Genomic DNA, 8252 nt, shown 5'->3' on the forward strand with positions numbered 1-8252 from the left:
AAAAAATATTTCTTTTTATTCATTTTTTTCTTTTTTTATTTCTTTCTTTCTTTTAGTTGAATGGATGTAAGTTCATCATCTTTCAAGTAATTTTATAGCATTTTATGTGTTTCTTCTTTTTCTTTGTTTGATTTTTTTATGCTTGTTAAGAGGGTAAAACAAGAAGAAACTTGAGAAGGTAAAACAAGAGAAAAAGATGAATAAAAAAAAGAAGAAAATATTGATAAAAAATAAGTAGTAGCAGAAGATGAGGAAGAGGAAGAGAAAGAGTTTTGAATTTTGCAAAATTTATCAGAATACAAATACACCGAAAACTTTTTAAAATACACCGAAAGTTTTTCAAAATACACTAAAATGTGAATTGGCACAAATTCATTACAATAATAATTCAGATTTAGAACTCCTATACAAAAAATTTGTTACAAATGCACAAAAATATTTTTAATGCATTTTTTTCTTCTTTCTTTTCCTTATTTTTTTCTTTCTTTTAATTAAATGAATGTACGTTTATCACTTCCAATTAATTTTGGAGCATTATGTGTTTTTTCTTAATCTTTGTTTGATTTTTTGTTTTTAGGGCTTGTTTGGGTGAGCTTCTAAGAAAATATATTTTTTCAAGTTATCTTTTTTTAAAAGATCTTATAAAAAAGTAAAAGTAATTTTATGTTTGGATATCTCATGCAAATATATCTTTTTATTTATTAATTATGTTTGGTTATAACCACTAGTGGCTCAACACTCAACAGGTACGATCAGCCGCTTTTCTATTATTTTTTAAAAAATTATTTTTATTTTTTTGTTAATATATTATTTATTTTTAAAATTTATTAAATAAATATTTTTTTATTATTTTAATATTAACGTGGCTTTATTTATATTATATTTTGTTAAAATTAAAATTATTATAAAAAATCTTTAAAATATTAAATTATAAAAACACACAATATTAGTTATTTACAAAATATCATTTTTATTTAAATTTCATAAATATTTATATTTGTCTTTATCTTTTTTAAGTGATAGGCCAAAATATGGATCTAAATCTAAAGAGGCCTTCATTTTTCTATAAATAATAAAAAAATAGAAGAAATAAAAATACTTTTTTTTTCGTTTTTAAATATCAAACTATAAAAATAATTAATACAAAAATAGAAGAATATAAAAATAATGTACCTGAGAAAAATTTTCGTAATTCATTATATATATCCTTATGAATAACTTTTTGAGTCTTGAAAAACTGTCAAATTTATTGACTATAAAAATAACTATATAAACGCTTCAAGATTATTCAATTAAATTGATTCTTTATTATAGGGATGAATTGAATTAATTATAGATTTGATAAAATAATTTAAAAATTAAAAATAAAAAATATTTAAAAATAAATATAAAAATTTTATAAGTTATTTAATTTTTAGGACGTTAAAATTTTAAAATTTAAATTAAATAAAATATTACAAAATTTATTTTGTTGTTATTATGTATAATAAAATTAAGATAAATATTTCTAAAGTAATTATTTATAAATATTATAAAATTTATTTTTTTTTTTTAATAGTGTTTAATTTTAAACAAAGATAAAAATTTATATTCAAAGTATTTTGTTAATTTTATATTTATAATTTTAATAGTTAAAAATTTTATTTTTAAATTTTATTTTTAATTTATTAAATTATCTTTAATTTTATTACTTTTTTAAATTATTAATTTATATTTTTATTATATTTTCTTATTGTATCACACACTATTATTTTTTCTTACTATTATTTTCTATCACACCCTATTATTATTTATTGCCTTGTTCTCCTTCTCATTTTCTTCTTCTCCTCCCACCTTCTTTTCACCCGATCGTAATTAATGATCATCAAGTACCATTATCGCAACTTTCAATCTTATCTATCACTTTGATCTATAATCATTTATTGAGTTAGCTTTTATGAGTCATTGAAGTGTTGTTAAAAGAATTGATTTTTGTATCTTTTGAATATCTATATGTATAAAAATAATAGTTTTTTCTTGATGAGCATTTTAAATTGTCTTATTATTCTATTAGAAAAGATGTACAACATAAAACATTCAAAATTTTTGCTCAAATTATCAAAATTTGATGTCAATAATCCATAAAAATAATATCAAAATATATTATTTTTAACTAATTTAATAAAATAGTACATTATTGTAAGTTTTTAACTAATAATTATAAATTTAAGTTGCAATTTAATATAGGCTCTTAGAATAAAAGACTATTATTGTTTCTTATATTTAACTATTTTTATATAAGTCGTACGTTTGTTTTATTGGGTAAATTAATTAAACTATATTTATTATTTTATTTTGCATGTTTTGAAATAATACGATCCTACTATAAGGATGACATTAGTTTTCATAATCTAATACAAACCTTTTTATTATTTTGTTTGTCACTTAAATACTATCTATAAAAAAATAATTACTTAAAGTGAAACACTGTAAAAAAAAGAGACATTTTTGGAATTTAGAGTTTTAATTTGTTTCTTAATAATCACTTGATATAACTCAAATTTAATATATTAAAAAATTCTCTCTGTCTCTCACTCACTCATATTCTTAACTTCTTCTATAATAAAATTTTTAAATTATCTAATGCATAAAAGGTCACATCTTTGTATTTATCTTGAAAGTTAAAAGTTAAAAGTAAATGATATTAGTATTTTTAACAAAATTAAAATAAAAAGATAGAAGGCTCTTGATATGTTCTTTTGTACCAGAATATTACAGTTTATTATATTATTATTTTATCTATATACCACAGAACAAAAAGTAAAATTTTATACCTTATTATTTTTATTTATTTTACTTTATTTTTATTACAATGTATTATATTATTATATCATCTTTGCACCACATAACAAAAAGTAGAATTCTATATATATCTTCTTGTTATTTATTTTATTGTGTTTTGGCTATCTAAATTAAGCCGTATAATATCGTAAAAGTTGAAACATTAAAAATATATAATAGAAAATTTAGATATTTATTGGTATTATCAGGTTATTTAAAAAAATTAATTAATAAATATTTTTATCCTACCACATCTTCTATGTTATATGTTATCTAATAGTCAATAAAAAAAATAATATTAACCAACATAGAATTGATTAAAAATTCAAAAAAGGATTAGCAAAATATCCATGAGAATTTTTTTATTTTACCATTGATAGGTATAGATTTTTTTGCGTCTTTTATATACCAATCAAATAATTAGTACTATATGTCAAATGAATAATATTAAATTAATAATTTTTTTTGCAATATAAGTTATTTATTTTAATTTAATTATGAACGAATTTGCACGTACTTGAATATCAGTACTCTACATCATTAATTGTTTAGGAAATAAACATATTAATATTTTAACAAATCATTGGTAGGTACAACTTTTTTTTTTGCGTCTTTTCTATGTTAATCAAATAAGAATTTAATTTTGATGTTCTATTAGTGTAAAATAGTTTTACGTGTATCTAATTACGCAACGCTATCAAAATTAAACTCATCAAATAATTAGGGTTATATATACTAAATAATATTGTGGAATGCAAAATCATTAAATTTTTTTATATAATTTATTTAATTTAATTTAAAATAAATATTTATATACTCAAATTTTAATTACAATACTTTACATAATTAATAATTTAAAAAAATAAAAAATAATATCATTCAATACAAAAAAAATTTAAAAAAATGAGATTTAACTAAAAGGTAATAATTTGTAATTGTAATGAATGGAGGCAATACAATCACGATGTTAAAATAAGGAAAAGAATGGCAATAATAAAAATACAAAAAAGTACATCTAGTGGTTAGAGAAAAAGCACTACGAATCTAATAATGAGATTTAAAAAAATTAATAACAGAAGAATGAGATCAAACTCTTGGTATAAAATACTCACATAAAGAATATACCAAAAACAAAATAATAAGATATATACAAAAATTATTTATCACTGCTAATTATTCTTTTTCTCCTTTCATACATGGCATCGAAAATTAACATTTGGCATCGTCGTTATTTAGTTAAGAAAACCACAAAAACTCATCCAAATAATTGTTATATACATTGAAATACATTCAGAATGGAGAATAGAATTAAGAAAAATTGAAAAGGATAAATTATTAAAATGAAGAATTGAAGAAGAGGTTACGCGTTTCTATAGTTATTAGTAAAAACACGGAATGAAAATGAGATAGAAAAATATGTGTTGTTGTTAACGGTGGAAGTTTTTTTTATTTAAAGTAACTGACGCATGCATGTACGGAGAACTTCTATCATTAAGGGTAATATTGGAACATAAAGTTGGACGCCAAAAACTCAGTATTGATATTATATATTGTTATAGATATAAAAGTACTTTTTGTTTATTTATTACGTGAAAAATATATATTTTAACTTCTCAAAAAAGATGTCTTTTTTATTTTTTTTAGTCTTTTTACTTTTACTACTAAAAATTTACCAAACCGTTAAAAAATAAAAAAAAGATTTATTTTATTAAAAATATTTTTTTTATCAACTTAATGGCGCCCAAACAAGTACTTATTCTTATTAAGAGAGTAAAACAAAAAGAAATTTGAGAAAGTAAAATAAGAAGAAAAAGATGAATAAAAAAAATGATGATGATGAAAAAAAGACACAGCAACAGCAAAAGATAAGGAGAAGGAAGAGCAAGAGTTTTGAATTATACAGAACTTATCAGAATACAAATACATCGAAAAATTTTCAAAATATACCAAAAGTTTCCAAATTACATCGAGACAAGAATGGAACAGATTTATCACAATAATAATTCAGATTCAGAACTCCTACACTAAAATTTTGCTACAAATATACAAAATATTTTTTAATGTATTTTTTTCTTTTTTTCTTATTTCTTTCTTTTTTTTTAGTTGAATGAATGTAGATTCATCCTCTTCCAAGTAATTTTGCAGCATTATGTGTTTCTTCTTATTCTTTGTTTGATTTCTTTGTTTTTATTCTTATTAAGAGAGTAAAACAAGAAAGAAATTTGAGAAGATAAAACAAGAAGAAAAAGATGAATAAGAAAAAAAAAGAAGATGATGATGATGAAAAAGAAGAAAAAGTAGTAGCAGAAGATGAGAGAAAGAAGAGGAAAAACTTTGAATTATGTAAAACTTATCACAAATACACCAAAATTTCTTTACAATAACAAATAAATTTCTTAGTTTTTATACCAAAATTTTGTTACAAATACACATAAATATTTTTTAATGATTATAACACACAAACTGAGTTTGAAAACAACACACAAAAATGACTGAAATATTAATAAAAACACATCTAAATCAATTTTGGATTAGGCTACGTCATCAATATGGCAAAATTTCTACGATAACGATAATAATAACGATACTAACGATAATGACAAAACGTATAAAAAGAAGACGATGATAATCATGACGATGAAGATGATGGAGGAGAAGGACCAGGGGCAAAGCTAGACAATATTTATTGGGGGGCCAATATTCTTTTTAGTTTTTTATTTTAACAAAAAAAATTAAAATAACTTTATATATAATTTTAATTAAAAATAACAACTAAAACTTAAAATTTACTTTTTATAAGATAACTGAACATATTGTATATTAAAATAATGGTTTAATTACTCTGTCGGTCTCTATAGTTTCACAAAATTTTCAATTAGATCCTTATATTTTTTTTCCTTTTAATTGGGTTCTTACACCAATTTTTTTTTTCAATTAAGTTCCTACCGTGACCAAACAGTTTGATTTAATGGAATATTCCATTCCTAAATTAAAGATTCTCTAACTTTTTTCCTAATTTCCTAATTCTCTTTCACTCTTATTTTCTTAAAGACCAAAATAACCCTCCCAGACTTAAACGAAAACTGTCCATTCTCCCAAACTTAAAGAAAAATCTCTTCACATTCTTCTCCTTCTTCGTTTGTTGGTTGCACACTCTGTCATCTGCCGAGATCAACTCTACTGGAACATTGCTGGAGGGTTTCGCTTCTCTGGTGTCACCGTCGTCGTTGTAGGCGTTGCTGTTACTTCTAGGTAAGACAACGCTTAACCTTGTCAGTCATTAAAAGTGTTTCTTTTTTTCTCCTGGAAAAATCTGCCACATTGTTTATTAGAGCTTCCTTTTGTTTCTGAAAATGGTTGAATAGAGATTTATGGTATTGTATTTTCTTATTTTTGGTATGCAGTTATGAGTGATTCAGATTTTACCATTGAGGTCCACCATGGTGGCAAATTTGTTGACAGTGGACACGGATTAGAGTATTTAGGAGGAATGGTTGTGGAAGATTTACATTTTGACGTTGTTGAATGGTCATTGCAAGAGATTGTGAGTGAGATAAAGCAACTAGAGTATAAGGGATATGCCAGGGTATGATAAAAGGAACCTGGGATGGATTTAAAGTCAAGTCTTAGAGAGATGAAGTCCGATGGAGATGCGATGAGAATGGCTAGGTCACTGGTGTCAAGTTCCTGCAAACATTGCGAGGTATACGTTGTCGATGAAGTCAGAAAAGGTAACAGGATTGAAATCACTTCTAGTGATGTTGATTATGTGCCAAAGGAAGGTGAAGACAGTGGCTCTGGCTCTGGATTGATAGAGGTTGAAGTAAAACTTCTGTTACCTGCAGTAATTGTATGTATGTGGCCAATATAGACATAACAGGAGACATTGTCCAAACCTTATAGTGACAGGTATTGATTGCTCCTTTATTTTGTTCATGTGTTGAAGAACTATTACTAATTGCTATTTTATGTTGTAGCTCCTAAAGGCACACAAGGATCTAATGTTGCTGCTGGAATTGGAGGAGGTGATTTTGCTGCTAATGAACCTGGTGCTGCTGCTAATGAACTTGGTGCTGCTATTGAAGCAAATTGATCTGAAGCTGCTATTACTGCTAAAAGTGATGATAGACTTATTCATCCAAAGTAATTTACAATATTTTTTCTATTTTAAGATAGATAATAAATCAATTGGAGGTGAAATTTGAGTATGTTTAGTATAGTTTAAATGTTCAACTATTAAACTCAAATTTGAAGACTCTTGCAGGATTCTGATTGAAAGGCTTTCATACACCTCAAGTTGTAGTTTAAGAAATTTGTTAATTAATCTGGTGTAAGAGAGATGAATGACTAGCTTCCGGTTCTTTTACTGCTCTATTGTTACAGCTCCTTTCAGTCCTTAACTGCTTTGTTACATTCTAGCTTTCAGTCCTTTCATGCGAGCATTTGTTGTGGAGCTTCTGTTCACTATTTTTTTGTATTTTTTTAAGTGCTTCTATTATTTTATGGTTTTTGTTACAAATTGATGCTGAAAGCTTGCAAAGAATTTGGCCTAATTTTACTATATTCAAGTATTGTTTGTTAGGTTGGATCAGATAATTAGTGATATTCTGGATTCTATTTTCTCAAATAATATTCTGACTTTATTTACAAAATGCAAATTTAAATTTGGCTTTATTAACAAACTTACAGTGGTTTCTTTTTATTTGGTCAATTTAGACTTCAACTCTAAATCTGATAACTTATTCTTCATTCATATGTGTCTATATTTTGGGTTGTTGTCTATGCTACTATGAGCTTCAATTTAGATCTTTCTTTGTGGTTTCTAATTGAAATGATTGGTTGTACTCTTGGTCTAATATAAGATAAGGTTATCAACACTCATAGGTAGGAAGCTTATTGGGAGGCTCCTAAAAATCTTTTCTTACCATGGTACCCTCTAACCCCGACAACAATATAAGAAAACAGAGGAAAAACAGAGGAAAAAAGAATTCGTACCCCTTTTATTTTTTCCCCACCTTTCTTAACATGTGTCCTATTATGTTGTCTAAGTTGTGTGTTCTTACTGTTGGTATAAATATTTTGATATTATCCCTTAAGAGTTATTACATATCTTGGAGATTTGTTAAGTTTAGATTTATATATTTGATCATTCCTCCAGTATATCAAGTGACTTTTGCAAATAAGTTGAGCTTATCTTTTATCATACAATCCTAATCTTACCATAACTTGATTTATTATTGTGTTTTGCAGTTGCTCAATGTTCCAAATCCTGCTGTTCTTGACATTCCTGTTTGTGCATTGGGGGGTGGATATTGGAATTATATATTATTATACAGATTGCCTAAAGACTAGGTAATACCATTATGAAAACAAGTTTGTTAGGTACTCATAAAGATTTTTTATGCCTTTGAATGATTAATTTAAATTTTTAA

The sequence above is a fragment of the Arachis ipaensis genome, chromosome B3 (genome assembly GCF_059453495.1).
Source record: "Arachis ipaensis isolate K30076 ecotype BB chromosome B3, ASM5945349v1, whole genome shotgun sequence".
NCBI classification, from domain to species: Eukaryota; Viridiplantae; Streptophyta; class Magnoliopsida; order Fabales; family Fabaceae; genus Arachis; species Arachis ipaensis.